Below are 19051 nucleotides of genomic sequence, written 5' to 3'. Positions count from 1 at the left end.
TGCATGTAAGAATTTCCTTACATACCTTGATGGGCTCCATCCCGCGCTCAACTTCATCTTTGAAATGGAGCAGTCTAACAAATTCCCTTTCCTTGATGTGCTAGTTGAGAAATCCATCAATAGGTTCTCGACTACTGTCCACTGCGAGCCTACTTTCACAGGTCAACATATATGTTGGTGTTTCTGCAGCTCCACACGCTATAAAATTGGCCTTATCGACAACCTCATAAATAAGACCCAAGCTACTTGCCATGCAAGCTTGATGATGAAATAGGGCGCTTCAAAGCTATCCTGTGGGATAAAGGCTACCCTGATCAGATCGTTGCTCGCTGTATATTCCGCAACTCCTGAATAGGCCAAAGGTCGCCACTTTCTGGTCCTGAAAAGTGCCCAGTCCACCTTAACTTATCCTGGAAGGGTAAAGTGTCTCAAAAATTTGAGCAACAGGTGAAGCTAGCCGTTTCACACTACTGCTACGCAGTAGCAACATGAGTGGTATTCTCCATTAACAGGATGCCACTGCCAAGCCAAAAAGACATTCTTTCTACCACACAAATGAGTAAAGTTGTATATGAATTTCAGTGCCAGTGTGATGCCAAGTTGTCCCAATGACTGAATGATCACATCAAGGACCATGTCCCTTTGGCTGTTTGCAACAGGCAAAATACTGACTGCACTCAGCCAACCCATGCTTGCAAAACTCAGAACATAGTGTCCAACATTAGATGTGATTCTGTGATTGGACAGCACTTACTGAGCAATCCAGAGTGTGCTAAGAATTACACTAACAACCAATTAAGATTATTAGTTGGGCTCACAATGTGGCTTGCTAGAAGCAACATATATTCATATGCAGAGCCTTGTCCTCTGCAAACAGAAAGAATATGTTCAAGCATTGTAACTTTTTCAATTAAGCAAAGGCACTGTATTCCCCCATGGCAATACCTTGACCAATCAGAGTCGACTTGCCTGTTTTGAATTTAAACAGAAGATTTGGGGGAGAATCATTCTCTGGTGCATTCTCCATGACAACGCCTCAACCAATCAGACTCCACTTGCCAACCAATCAGCACCCTTTTCTCATGTGGTATAAATTGTTGTTCCCTTTGAAATTTGGTATTCTCGCAAATCTCCTGATGATTGCAAGATGAAAAGCTTTGACAGCTTGTATCTTTTTTCAGCAATACTCAAGTGCTGCACCATCAAATGATTAGTTAAATAAATTCAATTGTTGGTTCCACATGACATGAAAAGAAATCCAAAACATTATTCTTTTGCCATGTTTAAAAAATGGATTTTCGGCTGAACCAAAAAAGATGGCTGCTACAAGTCACATGACCACAGGATTGGCCCTTTGTTCTGGGAGCTACCACCAGGAGCTACAAGAGCAAAATAATTCCTCTCTCAGCCTGTGGAATCTCATGCTTCATTGTACAGACCCCTTGTAACCAATGAAAACAAAGGAAGTGCAGACGAGCTTGCTCCCCAACCTGAACTACCACAAAAGAGAGGGATCGAAACTCATTATAATGGAAGAGATGCTAATAACCATCTTGTGTCTCTCCTAAGGAGGAACAATGGAATTCTGGCCAAAAACACAGAAACTTACTGATAAGGTGCAATTAACCATGAATGGGCCATGTCACATGACCCAAGCCTCTGCACTTTTGAACATTTCGAACATTACATCTATGGCCTCACAGGCAGACTGTTGTTATAACATCAACTGGAAAGGACTCCAGCAGCCCAGCTGAGAAAGCTGTCGGTTACCATCTCTCAACTCCACAAAGCCTGCTGGATTTTAAAAGTCTCTGATCAATGCCTGCCAAGTGGTCTAATAAAAGCCTATCATGCTGCAGTATTATCCGTTTCAAGGATTTTCATGTTGTCGTCTCTAACCTGAAACTCATCAGGACTGAACACAGTCACAAAGAAAATACCCTCTGGGCTTTGGCTTCTTGGACTCTGGAAATCATAGGAACTAATATTCATTTTTGTGGTTCTTCTACTGTTACAATCCATAGTTATAAAACTCTTTTTTCAATCCCCTCCGCCCCACCCTTACTGTGTGTGTACGTAATGGAGTGAGAAGTTGCAAACGCTCCTCGGTTTTGAAGGTGGAATAAACTAACCTTCTGGGCAGAATTTTCTTCCTGTCGGGGACGTTGTGGGGCGTGTTTGCGGGCGGGCTGGTTCCTGATCGGCACTCCTGGTCGGGGACGCACCGCCATTTTATGTGGGCGGGCCAATTAAGGCACGTCCAGCGTGATGTCCGCCCTGAAGTGCTATGCGCTCCCTGTGCGGGTGGGGGAGGATTCCCTGAGCAGGTCTGGGCACTCTTTCACCCATGCGCAGAAGAACCCACAGATCTCCCTGAGGCAAAGTGCTGCCTCAGGGAGATCACTTCAACTTTAAAAACATGAGCTGGGACATGTCAATTACTTGAATGTTAAAACTTAATAAACATTTTTAAAACCCTCATGAAACCTCATCCCGCCCGTGGATGAGGTTTCAAGTTTTTTTTGGAAGCCCGCCTGGGCTCCTGGCCTGCCCACCAACTGTAAGGTTGGTCAAATAGGTCATTAACAGGCCTTAATAGGCCTTTGACAGTTCAGTGGGGCTGCGCACCCGCCAAACTGAAAGTCTGAATGATGCGGGGTGACATCGGGACGCACGCTCGAATTCACCCCGCGTCATTTTACACGTCGGCGTGCAGGTCCCGCCCCCTGCATGCCGACCGGGAAATTCTGCCCTCTGAGTTAATCATAACGTGAGCTTGCTGCAAGTTATTAGTAAATTGGATCATACAAACTGAGGGTTTAGGAAAGCACGTCACCACATACTTTAAAAATAATTCAAAACACCTTCTGTTTCAGACAGTTGCTGAGAAGAAATAAGTACGGTTTACCTATCTGTCTCTTGTCCATAACACACTTAATGCAGAAAAGATTGTCAGCAAAATTCAGTAGCGCACAACATAAAAATTAAAAAAACACAAGATAAACTATATTCCTCCAGTACAAGTCCCAACGAGAATACAAGCTAAAAGATCACGATAGATCTCACTTTATGACACAAATGCAACTCAATCCTTCAACTGGTTCAAGTAACTGGCAGACTGAGATAGCACTCACTATACAAGGGGTAATTTACAGCACACCCACTCTGCCCCACAAATCAGCTTCCTTTTTTTTATTGACTCATGGGATGTGGGCTTCGCTGGCTAGGTCAGCATTTATTGCCCATTCTAAATCGTCCTTGAGAAGGTGGTGGTGAGCTCCCTTCATGAACTGCAGCAGTCCATGTGGTGTAGGTACACCCACAGTGCTGTTAGGGAAGGAGTTCCAGGATTTTGACCCAGCGACAGTGAAGGAACGTGATAAATTTCCAAGGTGAGTGGCTTGGAGGTGGTGGTGTTCCCATGTGTCTGCTGCCATTATCCTCTAGATAGTAGTGGTCATGGGTTTGAAAGGTGCTGTCTAAGGAGCCTTGGTGTGCTCCCGCAGCGAGATGATGCAAACTGCCACTGTGCATCAGTGGTGGAGAGAGTGAATGTTTGTGGATGGGGTGCCAATCAAGTGGGCTGCTTTGTCCTGGATGATGTTGAGCTTCTCGAGTGTTGTTGGAGCTGCACTCATCCAGGTAAGTGGAGAGTATTCCATCACACTCCTGACTTGTGCCTTTATAATGGTGGACAGGCTGGGGAGTCAGGAGGTGAGTTACTCGCCTGCAGGATTCCTAGCCTCTGACCTGCCCTTGTAGCCACAATATTTATTCGGCTAGTTCAGTTCAGTTTCTGTTCACTGGTAACTGGTAACCCCTACCACCGATGCACAGTGGCAGCAGCGTGTACCATGTACAAGATGCACTGCAGGAAATCACCAAGGCTCCTTAGACAGCACCTTCCAAACCCACGACCACTGCTATCTAGAAGGACAAGTGCGGCAGACACATGGGAACACCACCACCTACAAGTTCCCTTTTTTTGCAAAAATATACTTTATTCATAATACATATCTGAAAGTACATTACAAAACATTTCAAAATGGCCATCACAAAAAGTACAATAATATTCAAGCTTTCTACATAGATCATGTCTCACTCTGAGGTGCTTCAATACAATCAAAGAAACATTACAGACATTTCAAAATGGTCATAATGGTCAGACAGTGCAATGGTATTTAAGTTGTCTACATTGATCATGTTGCACTCTGAGGTGTTTGAATACAATTGTGATACACATAATATTCACTGCATACATTCAATGTGAGTCATATAGCCCAAGGGGTCCATACAATTGCCAGCCCCTTGGTGCACTATGGCAGAAAGGTCTTACTGACCTTGCCCCATTGCAGCGGCTGCCCCAAGCTTTAGTGCATCCCTCAGCATGTAAGCCTGGACCTTGGAATGTGCCAGACTGCAACACTCAATCGGGGACAACTCTTTGCACTGGAAAACCAACAAGTTTCAGGCAGACCAAAGGGTGCCTTTGACCGAGTTGATGATCCTCCACCTGCAGTTGATGTTTGTCTCGGTGTCTGTCCCTGGGAACAGCCCGTACAGCACAGAGTCCTGTGTAACGGAACTGCTCGGGATGAACCTTGACAAAAACCACTACATCTCTCTCCAGACCTTCTTTGCAAAGGCACAATCCACAAGGAGGTGGACAACGGTCTCTTCCCTGCCACAGCCACCTCGAGGGCAGGGTGTGGAGGGGGTGAGACTCGTGGTGTGTAGGAAGGATCTGATGGGGAAGGTCTTTTTCACCACCAGCCAAGCAACCTCTTGGTGCCTGTTGGAAAGTTCTGGTGATGAGGCATTCTGCCAAATGACTTTGACAGTCTGCTCGGGGAACTGTCCCACAGGATCCACCATCTCCTTTTCCTACAGGGCCTCTAGGACGTTGTGTGCCAACCACTGCCTAATGGACTTATGGTCAAAGGTGCTTCTCGACATAAATTTTTCCACGAGGGACAGGTGGTACGGCACGGTCAAACTACTTGGAGCGTTCCGCGGCAATATGGCCAGACCCATCCTTCACAACACCAGGGACAGGTAGAACCTCAGAACCTAGTGACACTTGATGTTTGTGTACCGAGGGTCTACGCACAGCTTGATGCAGCCAAGCACAAAATGGCCATTAGGCTGAGGGCGATGTTGGGTACATTCTTTCCCCCTTTATCTAGAGGTTTATGCATTGTGCCTCTGTGAACATGCTCCATTTTCCAGCGACATTCAATCCAAAAATGCTGGAGGTTCTTTGCAAGTTTGAGTTCTGTAAATTGAAAGCTTAACAAATGACTCAACAACTTTATGGCAGTTTTGTCCAAATTGACATCTCAGTTGTACACTAGCTAAAACGGGGAGGATTTAATCGAGATGACGGGGGTCTCGCCTGCTAGCTGGAGAGCCGGAGAGAGCCCAATGTTGCCTCCTTTGGGGAAGACCTGCCATATTAAGTGCCTTTCAAGCACTTAAGTGGCCAGCGGCTGGCAGAAATCCCACCCAAGAGCTGCCGGCCAATCAGAGGTGTCTAATTGGCTGGCAGCTCTCCATTGCAGGCAGCACCACCAGGAGCGGAGCAGTGTCTGTTGCCAGCAATGCACCAAAAGCTCAGGATCAGAGCGGAAACCAAGCCATGTGAGCGTGGGCAAAATGGGGATCATGGGGGGAGGGGGGAGGGTCACTGGCTAGGGGCAGGGGTGGAGGGGAGGGTGGGGTCAGGTTTTGCTTTTTGGGCTCCCTGAGTGGCAACTGCCCTGCCCACCCAGCAGTGGTGAGTTGAGGCCTTTAATCGGCATCAGTATGGGAAGGCCATCCGCCAGCCTTCCCACACTGGATTTAATCGGGGCAGAGGCAAGAAGGCCGCAGGTTCCCCACCCTGCACCGTCTAGCCTGATCGACTGCTCCCCGCCTCTAAACCCACCTCAGGGGAGGGCATTGAATTCTGCCCATTGTGTCTGATGTCACAGAAAGCAAAATAAGCACACTGACACTTAAATGCAGCAAGTAGGAGTAAAAATTACCTTTCATTTAATGCGCTAATGAGTTAACCCGATTGTTACACACAGTCCAGATTATAACACAACTAACTAATATAGTTATGGCAAGACTTTGCCTCGATCTGACTGGAACTCCTGACAGGGAATATAACAAGTTCAGTATGAGCCACTGAGCGGTGCTATGGAGCGTGTCATTTTGCTGGGCCAATGTTTGCACTCAGTGGAAGGTGAATGAGCAGCAGTTTAGGGTGGACTGAATTATTACACTTTTGAAAAGGTATTTTTCAAGATAAAAAATTCCTTCAAACGTATTCTTGTTTTTTTAGGAGCTGTTTTTTTCACAAAAGACGTCTGTGGTTAAATGTGCTCTGCATGTTAACAGAATCTATTATAGGCCTTAGTACTTCCTCCAGCTTTGTTCACAAACTATCCTGTTCACAAAGTGCTGTTACTGGGGTAGTTTTCAAATTTAGGCTGCTGGAAACCAAGGCCTACTTTACAAATTGCAAATCTGTGGGTTTGACAGATTAGATCCTAAGAATTGGTATTGATGTGGATAAATACTGTGGAACTTTATGCAGCTCATCTTTAAAAAATATTTGCTGGCTCTTGACTGTATATTTTCTGTGAATTCTATTCTGGAAATTCTAGGGACTCACTTGTTCATAATAATGTGAGTCTCAGGTGGCTGGAGGGGTTATGTTCATTGCCTGACACCAGATTCTTTCGATAAGTAGGTGACTGATGCAATTAAAGTATTCCTGTAATTATTTTTTGTCACAGTTTGGGAATTCAGTGAACAAACAAACAGACACAAGTTGCAATTACTTCTAATGGAAAAGAAATGTCCCCAAGCACTTTAAAAAGGAGGCAGGCAGGCATATGGAGCAGGAAAGGCAGCAGGGTGGGTGGAGTGAAGATCAGAGACATGGTGAAAGAAGGTTGTTTTCAGATGGCTTTAGGCAGAGAGAGGAGTTCTGAAGCAGATAAGGTTTTGGAAGGACATTACAGAGAGCAGGGTGAGGGAACCAGCAGTGAATCCAGGGCAGACAAAGTTGTGGACTGGAAGGTGTGGCTGGTTGAGAGTCTTCTAGAGATGGAAGAACAGAGCTTTGTTGATTGCCCAGACGTGGAGTAAAAAGCTGAGTTAAGATTATACATCACCAGATTTAGTCTTAGTGGCTGCTCAAAAGAGTTTGATGGAGCCAGAGTCATGTAACTCCTGTCCTTGGTGACATTGATCTGAAGGAAATGTTTAGCCAGGAGTTAATATCAGATGGACAATTAAAAATTTCAACCACGTTGGAGAGAGTATGGATTCAGCCCTTGCTAACTGTGTAAACTTCTCCATCCCTACAAACCTCCAAGATCTCTGTGCTCCTGCAGTTCCATCCTCGTGTGAACGCTCGGTTTTCTTCACTTCAACATTGGAAGCCCTGTCTCCAGCTGCCTAAGCCCTAAGCTCTGGAACTCGCCTCGCCCCGCCCCGCCAAACTTCTCCACGTTTCTCTCCTTCCAAATGCTATTTAAAATTGACCTTTTTGACCAAACTGTCCTCCTGTCTCCTTATGTGGCTTTTGGTGTCAAAGTTTAGCTGATAATGTGAAGACCATGCTGGGACATTTTGCTACTGCTGTATGACTGCTGTGTGAATGCAGGTTGTTGTAGTTGTTATTACACAGGTAGAAGTGGCCTGTGGTTTGTGAATAATGATGCCAAGAGATGGCCTGTGTAAATGATAAAGAAGATGGAGGATCCATCCTGGAGTGAATCAGTTGTAACTATGCATGCAAGGAAGGAGAATTTGATACAAGATGTGCAGTCGCTGCACTGAGCCATATTGATGTTGACAGGGGATCAAGAACACAAATGAAACCCTACTCAAACAGAACTATTGTAGAAAATAAAAACAAAAAACTACTGCGGATGCTGGAAATCCAAAACAAAAACAGAATTACCTGGAAAAACTCAGCAGGTCTGGCAGCATCGGTGGAGAAGAAAAGAGTCGACGTTTCGAGTCCACAAATAGTTTGAGCATGGAGAAACACCTTCAATGTGTTTGTCTCTTACCCAGATTATTATCACTCAGGGACAAGGATCTAATTTGGTAAGATTCAAGATTACTTAGTATGGCTCAGAAATCTCTGTCCCTGTATATCGATTTTCTGATCCTTAAAATGTTTCATTCAATGCACATACAAATTACACTTTGTTGCAAATACAAGATTGTCATAAATATTGGTAACTTCTAACTGCAGCTTGAAACAGACATGCACCTTCCAATCTGTCACATTCCCTGATCAAACAACAATTAATCTGATTGTTCTCACTCTCTCTTTACTTAACAATTAAATATTGCAGTGTAAAGACCCACAACTCCATCTGAATAATATATCATGTTTTACACAGAATACACTGGCGTCCTTAATTACTCACTTACAGTATCATGAGAGATCTGAGACGGCATAAAATACACACCTGTCACACTTCAGGATTTAATAGAAAAACATTCATTTTTTTTAAGCACAATAGCAAGACACTCAGTTCCTGTTGGATTTTCTAATCTTATTAACATGGCCTTTCTCCCTAGTTAGGAGCTGGAATTTATAAGTAACTTCCAATTTATAGGAACTTCCTTCACCAATTAGCCTCTGATGCACTTCAGCATCTGCCTATTTAAACTGCTTCATGACAGAATGTACCTGAACAGGAGCCACAAAGAGACAAACCTTGTCTTAGCAGCTGCACATAGTAACTATACTCTAGCATAGCTGTGAGCAATGCCATGTAAGATCTGTTCGGATACATTTTAAAAAGCCCCCTTGTGAATTCACTTTCAAAACGTACTCTATTTGTAAATGAGATGCTAAGGTAATCCAAGAGCTCTGGTATGCAGTGCCTGCCTGTTAACTACATTACAACAGTGTCTACACTTCAAAAATACTTAATTTGCTGTAAAGTGCTGTGAAATGTCTGGTTGCCAATTAAATGCATTGTATAAATGCAAGATTTTCTTTTAACCAGAAGTTTTCAATGGCTGATCCCTGCATGATATAAACCATAGCCCAGAAACTCCTGACTACCCACTGCATGAAGTGCAACAGATGGGATCATACCTGCTAGTCCATAAGACGTAGCAGCAGAAGTAGGCCATTCGGCCCATTGAGTCTGCTCTGTCATTCAATGAGATCAGGGCTGATCTGATAATCCTCAACTCCATTTTCCTGCCTTTTCCCCAATAGCCCTTGATGCCCTTACTGATTAAAAATCTGTCTATTTCAGCCTTGAATATACTTAACAACCCAGCTTCTGCAGCCCTCTGTGGTAAAGAATTCCACAGATTCACTACCCTGTGAGAGAAGAAATTCCTCCTCATCTCTGTCTTAAATGGATGACCCCTTACTTTGGGATTGTGCCCTCTGGTTTTAGACTCTCCCACAAGGGGAAACAGCTTCTCAGCATCTTCTCTGTCAAGCCCCCGAAGAATCATATATGTTTCAATAAGGTCGCCTCTCATTCTTCTAAACTCCAATGAGTACAGGCTCAACCTCTCCTCATAAGAAAATCCCTCCATATCCAGGATCAACCTAGTGAACCTTCTCTGAACAGCCTCCAATGCCAGTATATCTTTCTTTAGATAAAGGGACCGAAACTGTTCACAGCATTCCAGGTGTGGTCTAACTAATGCCTTGTCTAGTTTTAGCAAGACATCCCTATTTGTATACTCCATTCCCTTTGAAATAAAGGCCAACATTCCATTTGCCTTCCCTATTACCTGTTGAACTTGTATGTTAGCTTTTTGTGATTCATGCATGAGGACCCCCAAATCCCTCTGTTCTGCAGCTTTCTGCAGTCTTTCTCATTTAAATAATATTCAGCTCCTCTATTCTCCTGCCAAAGTGCATAACCTCACATTTTCCCACATAATATTCCATCTTCCAAGTTTTTGCCCACTCACTCAACCTGTCTATATCCCTCTGTAGACTCTTTGTGTCATCCTCACCACTTGACTTCCCATCTATTTTTGTGTCATCCGCAAACTTGGAGATAGTACATTCACTTACCTCATCCAAGTCGTTAATATATATTGTAAATAATTGGCGGCCCAGCACTGATCCCTGTGGCACTCCACAAGTTACAGGTTGCCGCACATAAGGCTACTTAATTAGATAGAGGCCCTGGTATTGGGGGTAGTATATTAGCAACCAGGTTGCCATCCTGAAAATGCCCCCCTTTTCCCAACTCTCTGTCTTCTATTAGTTAGCCAATCCTTTATCCATGCTAATATACTACCCCCAACATCATGGGCTCTTATCTTATTAAGTAGCCTTATGTGCGGTACATAGAAACATAGAAAATAGGAGCAGGAATTGGCCATTCGGCCCTTCGAGCCTACTCCGCCATTCATTATGATCATGGCTGATCATCCAACTCAATAACCTGCTTCCGCTTTCTCCCCATACCCTTTGATCCCTTTCGTCCCAAGAGCTATACCTAACTCCTTGAAAACATGCAATGTTTTGGCCTCTACTACTTTCTGTGGTAACGAATTCCACAGGCTCACCACTCTCTGGGTGAAGAAATTTCTCCTCATCTCAGTCCTAAATGGTCTACCCTGTATCCTCAGACTGTGATCCCTGGTTCTGGACTCCCCCACCATCGGGAACAACCTTCCTGTATCTACTCTGTCTAGTCCTCTTAGAATTTTATAGGTTTCTATGAGATTCCCCCTCATTCTTCTGAACTCCAGCGAATATAATCCCAACCGACTCAATCTCTCCTCATATGTCAGTCCCGCCATACCAGGAATCGGTCTGGTAAACCTTCGCTGCACTCCCTCTATAGCAAGTACATCCTTCCTCAGATAAGGAGACCAAAACTGCACACAATATTCCAGGTGTGGTCTCACCAAGGCCCTGTACAATTGCAGCAAGACATTCCTGTTCCTGTACTCGAATCCTGTGGCTATCAAGGCTAACGTACCATTTGCCTTCTTTAGCGCCTGCTGCACCTGCATGCTTACCTTCAGCGACTGGTGTACGAGGAAACCCAGGTCTCATTGCACATTCCCCTCTCTCAATTTATAGCTATTCAGATAATAACCTGCCTTCCTGTTTTTGCTACCAAAGTGGATAACCTCACATTTATCCACATTATACTGCATCTGCCATGCATTTGCCCACTCACTCAGCTTGTCCAAATCACACTGAAGCATCTCTGCATCCTCCCCACAGCTCACCCTCCCATCCAGCTTTGTGTCATCTGCAAATTTGGAGATATTACATTTAGTTCCCTCATCTAAATCATTAATATATATTGTGAATAGCTGGGGTCCCAGCACTGATCCCTGCGGTACCCCACTAGTCACTGCCTGCCATTCGGAAAAAGACCCGTTGATTCCTACTCTTTGTTTCCTGTCTGCTAATCAGTTTTCTATCCATCTCAGTACACTACCACCAATCCCATGTGCTTTTACTTTATATGCTAATCACTTGTGTGGGTCTTTATCGAAAGCCTTCTGAAAGTCCAAATAAACCACATCCACTGGCTCCCCCTCATCAACTCTACTAGTTACATTCTTGAAAAATTCCAGTAGATTTGTTAAGCATGATTTCCCTTTCATAAATCCATGCTGACTCTGTCCGATTCTGCCACTGTTTTCCAAGTGCTCAGCTATTAAATCTTTTATAATGGACTCTAGAATTTTCCCCACTACTGACGTCAGGCTGACTGGTCTATAATTCCCTGTTTTCTCTCTACCTCCCTTTTTAAATAGTGGGGTTACATTAGATACCCTCCAATCTGTAGGAACTGTTCCAGAGTCTATAGAATCTCGGAAGATGACCACCAATGCATCCAGTATGTCTAGGGCCAGTTCCTTAAATATGTGATGTAGATTATCAGGCCCTGGGGGTTTATCAGTCTTCAATCCCATCAATTTCACCAACACCATTTCCCTACTAATACTGATTTCTTTCAGTTCCTCCCTCTCACTAAACCCTGTGTTCCCCAACATTTCTGGTATGTTATTTGTGTCCTCCTTTGTGAAGACAGAACTAAACTATGTATTTAGTTGGTCAGCCATTTCTTTGTTCCCCTGTTTCTGACTGTAAGACATTTGTCTTCACCAATCTTTTGCCTTATCGAACACCTTTTGGAAATCCAAATATATTACATCTACTGGTTCCTCTTTATCTATCCTGCTTGTTACCTCCTCAAAGAATTCTAATAAAATTGTCAGGCATGATTTCCCTTTCATGAAGCCATGCTGATTCCGCTTGATTATGTTATGTATTTCTAAATGCTCTGCTACTACATCCTTTATAATAGACTCTACTATTTTCCCAATGACAGATGTTAAGCTAATGGGCCTCTAGTTACCTGTTTTTTTTTGTCTCCCTCCCTTTTTGAACAATGTGTTACATTGGCCCTAGTCAGCCCCTGCATCAGCAGGTCAACTGCGCACTGACGTATATTGACTACCGGTCCAACAACACCTCAATATTCTCACCTTGTGTTCAAATCCATCCATGGCCTCATCTCCCCCCTCTCTATTTTTATAACCTCCAACAGCCATACAACATTCCAAGATCCCTGCACCTCTGACTCTGGCCTCTTGAAAATCTTCATTTTAATTGCTCTACCACGGATGGCCGTGTCTTCAGCCTGAAGCTCTGGAATTCCCTCCCAAAATTCCCTTTCTGCCTCAGTCTCTCTCTCCTCCTTTAAGTTGCTCCTTAAAGCTTTGATCTAGCTTTTGGTCACATGTGCTCATATTTCCTTAAGGGTTTGGTGTCAAATTCTAATTGGTAATGTTCCTGTGAAACTTTTTGAGATATTTTGGGTTGGATTTTCGCAGAGTCAGAGAGACTTCACGGAGCTTTGAAAATGGCAGAGGGGACCCGATTCTGGGGTTTCTGCCCCCATTCCCGACACCCCCAGTTTTTACTAGCAGGGAGAAGGGTGCGGGCAGTGAGATGGCACCCTGCACTCCTGACCTGGCCGGCTCCATTGCATCTGTTAGACCCCATCAATTTTCGTTGGAATTGGGCCAGGTTCTCAAGGACTCATGGTTCACAGTCCCTCAAAAGTGTCTTGAACCATAGTCTAGATGAGGGAGCCTTTTGATAACTTTAAAAGGTGATACCCCATGCCCCCAATTCCAACTCATGCCCCCCGCCCATGCTCCATGCCAATCCATGCACCTCCATCCACCCCCGAAGGCCCCTCATACTCCTGTGCCACCACATGCTCCCCACCCACCACCAATGGCCCCTCATACCCACCATGTCAACACATGCCCTCCACCCACCCCAATGGCCCCTCATACCCTCCATGTCAACACATGCCCTCCGCCCACCCCAATGGCTCCCATACCCTCCATGCCACTCCATGCCTCCATACCCTCATAGCACTTCCATGCCCATTCACCCAATATAAACTATAGACAGAACCAGCTAACAATGGCATGTATGGAAAGTCTTTAAAAAACAGCCATTCATAACTTTCCTTAAAAACCTGCTGTTACTACAACACCATAAAAGTGTCAATCAACCATACCTTTAAATAATCAATAGTAGAAACTACAAGTACTTGACACCTCTTTATCCTGTGTAAATAAACATTGAACCATTGACAAAATACGTCTAAGAAAGAAAGCTGTCAATCAAGCAATGTTTTCCCTTGTGTTCATCTGTTTCACCAAACTAGTGGAAGTCTGGACTTTCAACCAAGCCTCATTATGCATTCTTTTCTAAGATCCCAGACTTCCATTTGGTGTCCAAAATACAAGGGAAGCAGTGGGAAAGTTCACCCCAAAAATGCAATGGGTGGGGACTGAGGCTAGGGGGAATCAAGGCTATCTGGGGAGAGGAGTTGCAAAGGGGAAAGAACAATTTTAAACCTGTCAGCAAAGGAATACTTCACGAATTGGGAACCAGGAAAACTTGAAGTCACTGGGGTAATGAATTGATTGCAAATGAATGTGGTGATGTGGAGTCTCCAGCTTAAGGCTGTGTAAGTTCAGGAGCTACTAAATAGTGAAAAATGTAGTGGATGCTATTGTAATGAAGGCTGTATTAACTGGATAATTTAACACTAAACAGTTTTATTTCATAAGAAGATTTGCATTTAGGTGTTATCACACCTCAAAGTGTTTCACGTACATACTGCATAGTGACTATTAAAGACAAACATGCAACCATTTTTGCACATAGTAAGATCCCAAACAGTAACGAATGACTCACATTTTATCATGCTTTTTATGACCTTAGGACATCCCAAAGTACCTCACATTCAATGAAAAACTTTGGAAGTGAAGTCACTGTTGTAATGAAGGAAATGTAGTGAGGTAAATGATCAATTAATTAAGGGAACACCAGGACTGGGGGCTGAAGGTCTTGTGGTGCAGTGTTAGTGCCCCTACTTCTGGGCCAGAAGCTCCAGGTTTAAGTCCCAATTCAGGACTTGATGGCCGTGGAAGGTGTGTGCATAATGTGGCCAACCAGATTGATTATCGCCCTGTAAATCCTTCTAAAATGCCTGATGGCAGGCAGTAAAAAGCAGCAGAGTTTCCTGGTCAGCCAGGAGGCGGCAGGCAATGGCAAACCACTGCACTACTTTGCCAAGTATAATCATAGACCAGTCCAATGAAAATCCACCATTGCCAATGCCCTCTGAGGGCAAGGAGGACTAGGGAGATAATCTAAACAGCAAGTTTTTACAGAAGTTATGCATGGCTGTTTTTTAAGTTTTTCCACATGTGCTATTGTTACTATAGGGTTCACTGGTTCTGTATGGAGTGTATACTGGGTAAATGGGCATGGAAGTGCTATGAGTTGGCATGGAGGGTGTGAGGGGTCATTGACAGTAGGAAGAGAGGTTTGGCTTGGCACGGAGGATATGAGGAGCACGGGGACTGCGTGGAGGGGTGAGGGAACGTGAGGAGTGTGGGCTAGAGGGCCTAATATTGAATGACATAGCTGGGCCCTGGTCCCAGAGAAGCAAGGCAGGCCTTTTAACCAGCCTGCCTCAGCACTCGGCGGCCCCTATAGCCACTTCCGAACGGTTTCTGGGGGTGGTGGGCCCAACTCCAGTACACAGAACACCCCCCACTCCCCCCAGAATAAAAATCGTGCCTCTTGAGGCACTTTCTCCTGGGGCGGGCATGCCAAACCAGGGAATTTCCTGACCCCTCCTCTACCTGCCTCTCAAGTGAAAATCCACCCCCTTATTACATTAAAGGCACTTTATAAATGCAAGTTGTCGTTATGGTACATGGAAGAAGTGCCCGTGAATTCATGGTACACACTGGGTGTCCCCCTCCACAGGGAGGCAGCTAGGAATTGCAGCATCCTTCTGGTCCACTGGCGGTCAGTTGAGGCCTAAGACATAAGAAATCATTCTTCCTGCTTTTCTAATTGCAATCAATCAGTCGGAGATTGATCACCCTCGGGACACGGCGGTGTGGATCCACTTACACCACCGCAGGATAGGTAGAAATATGATTTCTAGTTAAGGTGTCAGCCTATCTCTCCTGCCTCTGACAATCCCATCAGGACCAGGGGAAGGAAGCACCCACGTCCAAAGGCCATGTCACAATTTTTCATCGCAGTTGCAAAGAGTTGGTGACACAGAAGAACTGGATCCCTGATCAAATCCCTTCTCCCAGCCAGATTGTGTGAATTTTCACTTGCTTATGTGCTTGCATCCCCTACATCATAACAGTGGCAACATTTCAAAAGTGCTTCATCGGTAAAACGTTTTGAGATGTCCAGTGGTCATGAAAAGTGCTGTATAAGTGTAAATTTTCCTTCCTTGCTTCTGTCCTTAAAATTGTAATCTAAATGAATGGTTGGTTCCTGAATTTAAGTTTGGGACAGGCCGTGATTGTGTCTGCTTTTGTTTTTTGTCCCGTGTCACTTTCTGCAGCCCCACATCCTCTGCAGCAAGCACGTGGAAAACAACTTCCATTGGCTTAAACTCACCTCCCCCTCAATTGCACACTGAGGGATCCCTACCATCAGATTGGCGAATTTAATCGGTGAGTTGTACATATTTTCTAAATTTATGTCTTTTCATCTAATTGTAAACATCGCTAACAAGTTGTCAGTAATGTTTTCTCACCATTTCTCTGCATCTCGCTGCTCCTCCGGCTCTCTTTTCTCTCTAAGTGCTTTGTTGTTATAGAAACCCAAGCAGGTTTTTTTTATGCAGCAGGATGATTGGCCCTAAGGTCTTTTACTAGAATGACTTAATTTAAAACCAGTATGGGGTTGATTCATTTAAGTCAATTTATATGCAAGAGGGAGAACAAAAATATCAATAATAAATCAACTGCCAAGTTCCAGAACTCTAGTATTTTAATTCTCATTGATGGAATAAAATTTAATAATTAACTATAAAAGTTAATGATTGTAGGATTCATTATCGTCTAGGCTCTGTCTGTGGCAGTGCTGGGTTAGTTATGCTGCGTTTAGTCTCATACTTCCTCTCTGCTATTGTTATAGGTAATTACGTCTGCAAGCTGTCATTCGAGGCTGATTTGCTGCAGTTTTTTCTCTCCCACTGGCAGGCAGGTGATTTGGTGAGGTGGAAGTTGGTCCTCTTTGAGCCCATTTTATGGGCATAAAACGCCTGTTTTACACGGCCCAAAGTCGGGGACCGCTGCCCTACACCCCTAGTGTGGGCTCAGTCACAGAAAGCAGTCCGCATCAGGCCTGCCCTGACGCAGCCTCAGCAGCTGCTGCCAACAAGAGGTTGGATAAAGGTTGTTGTGGTGGAGCCAGGAGCAGCAGGAGTGTCCACCTGGCTGCACATATTCACCACCCCTACGCCCTCCACCTTCTGGGACTTACCTCCTGGCCACCACTGCTGGCGAGGCCTATGGCCTTAACATTCGTATAGGAAAAGGGTAAAAGCTGCATGCGGAAGTGTGATAATGGCACTGGCAGCTCGCCCGAACTAAACAAATGAGCTCAATTAACAGGCAAGTTTGGGGCCCCCAACTTGGTTGGAAAGTGGGCTCTGGTGACCCAAAAATGGGCCATAATTAATTTCTAATCCAGTGCGATCTGTCTTTCTCCAAGTGAAAAGAGAGTGGGTGGAATGGTCCCAGGTTTGCACTAATTACGTTTTATCCGTCGGCCGCAATGGCAGCTTCTCTCACTGTATCGCCCCAAACCCGCCGCATTAATTATGCGTTCCCCAGGAAACACACTGTTCCGATGGCAGGCAGGCTCTCATTCGCCCACCACGCCATCACCTTCCCGCTTCAACACTCCAGGCACCACATTTAATAGTGCAGCCGCTTGCTCACCACTCAGTGCTCCCAGCCCAGGAGTGCTGCACAGAAGACAGGGTGGCCCCAAAAGACAAAAAAGCCGGCTGCCCCCTGGTTTAATGACACGCCCCTCAAGCACCTTTTGGACGCCATGGAGACCCACCGTCATGTCCTCTACCCCTGCTCTGCCCACAGGAGGGGCAGCACCATCACCAATCCAGCATGGGAGGAGGTGGCAGTGGTGGTCAGCGCCAATGCCCTGCAAAAGAGAACAACTACCCAGTGCTGCTACAGGATGAATGGTCTCATCCGTTCCACCAGGGTAAGTCACTCTTCTCATCACTCTCAACTCACACTCACAAACCCATCACACATCCACAGACATCTCATGTCCTTAAGTGCCACTCACTCTCACACACACCCTCATATCTCCATCAGGCTCATATCCTCTGGAGCTCACATCCTCACCCTGTCCATGGCTCCACTCACCACACAAACATTCCACACAGTGCCATGTGTCCTGCTCACACTCTCTCCATCTGTTTCCATGCAGGAGAAGCCTGCTCACATCAGCAGAGAGAGGTCCCAGACTGAGGGTGGAGTGACCCACATTAGGCCCCTCACTCATTTTGAGGAGCGTGCCATTGTGCTGACTGGTGAGGACATGGACTGTGCCCGTGGTGTTGGTGAGGTCAGCAGTGCACACCCGCATGAGGATCCTGCACCACATCATCCCTCTCTCAATGCAACTGTGAGTGCTCTCTCTCCTGTTTTTGATTCTGCTGACATGCACTAATTATCTCTACTTCAGTTCACAGGGAGCTCTGACAAGTGACCGGCACCCCCAGCCAGCCAGTCCCTCAGCTCCATCTAGGTCCTCACTTCCAGCCAAGAGGACACCTCCTCCATTGAAGAGCTGGAAATAAGCAGCCTGGAAGACCCGTCGCAGCGCTTATACGCACCCTCCACCAGCGCAGGGACACACACCTCATTGGGATCTAGACTTGAGCAGGCTCAGGTTCACAATCTGGTGGTCACTACATGGACACGTGTCCGCAGCAGGAGGAGGCAGGTTCAGCTGAGCTCCCCGGCACTTGGAGGACTGCTGGGGAAGAGACATCTGTGAGGCCTGAGTCAGATGACGAACATCTGGATTTGGCCTTCCAACTCATCCTAGAGAGTCAGCAGAAGACATGGGAACATCACACAGAGCTTGTTGGAAGCCCACAACAAAGTGGCATGTGAGTCAGAGGAGTGCACCCACATGCTCTCTGATAAAGTGGTACCCACACCTGTGCACAAGAAGGTCTCCATGGGGAGGATAGAGGATGCTATGGAGACCATGGTCCATGTGTGCAGACCTGCACTCCATCGTGGGATTCGTGGGTGAATTCCTACAGTGGCAACACAAGAGGGGAAACAAGGCACCTCGACATCCCTCCAGGTTCTCCTTCCCCTCAAGGAGACAGGCCGGAGCCCCCGGGTAACCAAAGGGAGGAGGAGTGGCGGCTGGACACCCCTGGACATCCGCTCTGGAATCTCAGAGGCTGTCCTCTCCCTCCGAGTGCCCTTTGCCTGTGACTCCCTCAACCTCATCCACTGTCACCGGAGAGGGAGCAACTGGCCCACAAGTGATTCTGGAGGGAGAAGCGTGTGTGTGTGTGTGTGGCAAGGCCTTTCGGATCCTCGTGCAAGCTCTCTCCCACGCATGTGGACCCTTCACGTATCACACTCACCTCAAAGGCCTGAGCATTTTCAATGCTGCCTG

At 45.7% G+C, this 19051-nt stretch overlaps 1 protein-coding gene and 1 long non-coding RNA gene across 2 annotated transcripts in view; both read left to right on the top strand.

Annotated features, from left to right (window-relative positions):
* LOC144692264 (uncharacterized) overlaps positions 1-1840 on the top strand; it is a 156406-nt gene extending 154566 nt beyond the window's left edge. The window contains exon 3 of the long non-coding RNA XR_013579293.1: positions 1570-1840. This is a non-coding gene — a long non-coding RNA (uncharacterized LOC144692264). The remainder of the gene's footprint in view (positions 1-1569) is intronic.
* A 4303-nt stretch (positions 1841-6143) lies between these two features.
* Positions 6144-19051, top strand: part of hyi (hydroxypyruvate isomerase) — a 39696-nt gene continuing 26788 nt past the window's right edge. The window contains exons 1-2 of the mRNA XM_078560864.1: positions 6144-6279; positions 15933-16044. The gene's annotated coding sequence lies outside the window, so the exon portion shown is untranslated. The remainder of the gene's footprint in view (positions 6280-15932; positions 16045-19051) is intronic.

The sequence above is a fragment of the Cetorhinus maximus genome, chromosome 17 (assembly GCF_964194155.1).
Source record: "Cetorhinus maximus chromosome 17, sCetMax3.hap1.1, whole genome shotgun sequence".
Classification (NCBI taxonomy): domain Eukaryota; kingdom Metazoa; phylum Chordata; class Chondrichthyes; order Lamniformes; family Cetorhinidae; genus Cetorhinus; species Cetorhinus maximus.
Note: the sequence above shows the minus strand (reverse complement) of the source record. Positions and strands in the feature narration are given on the sequence as shown.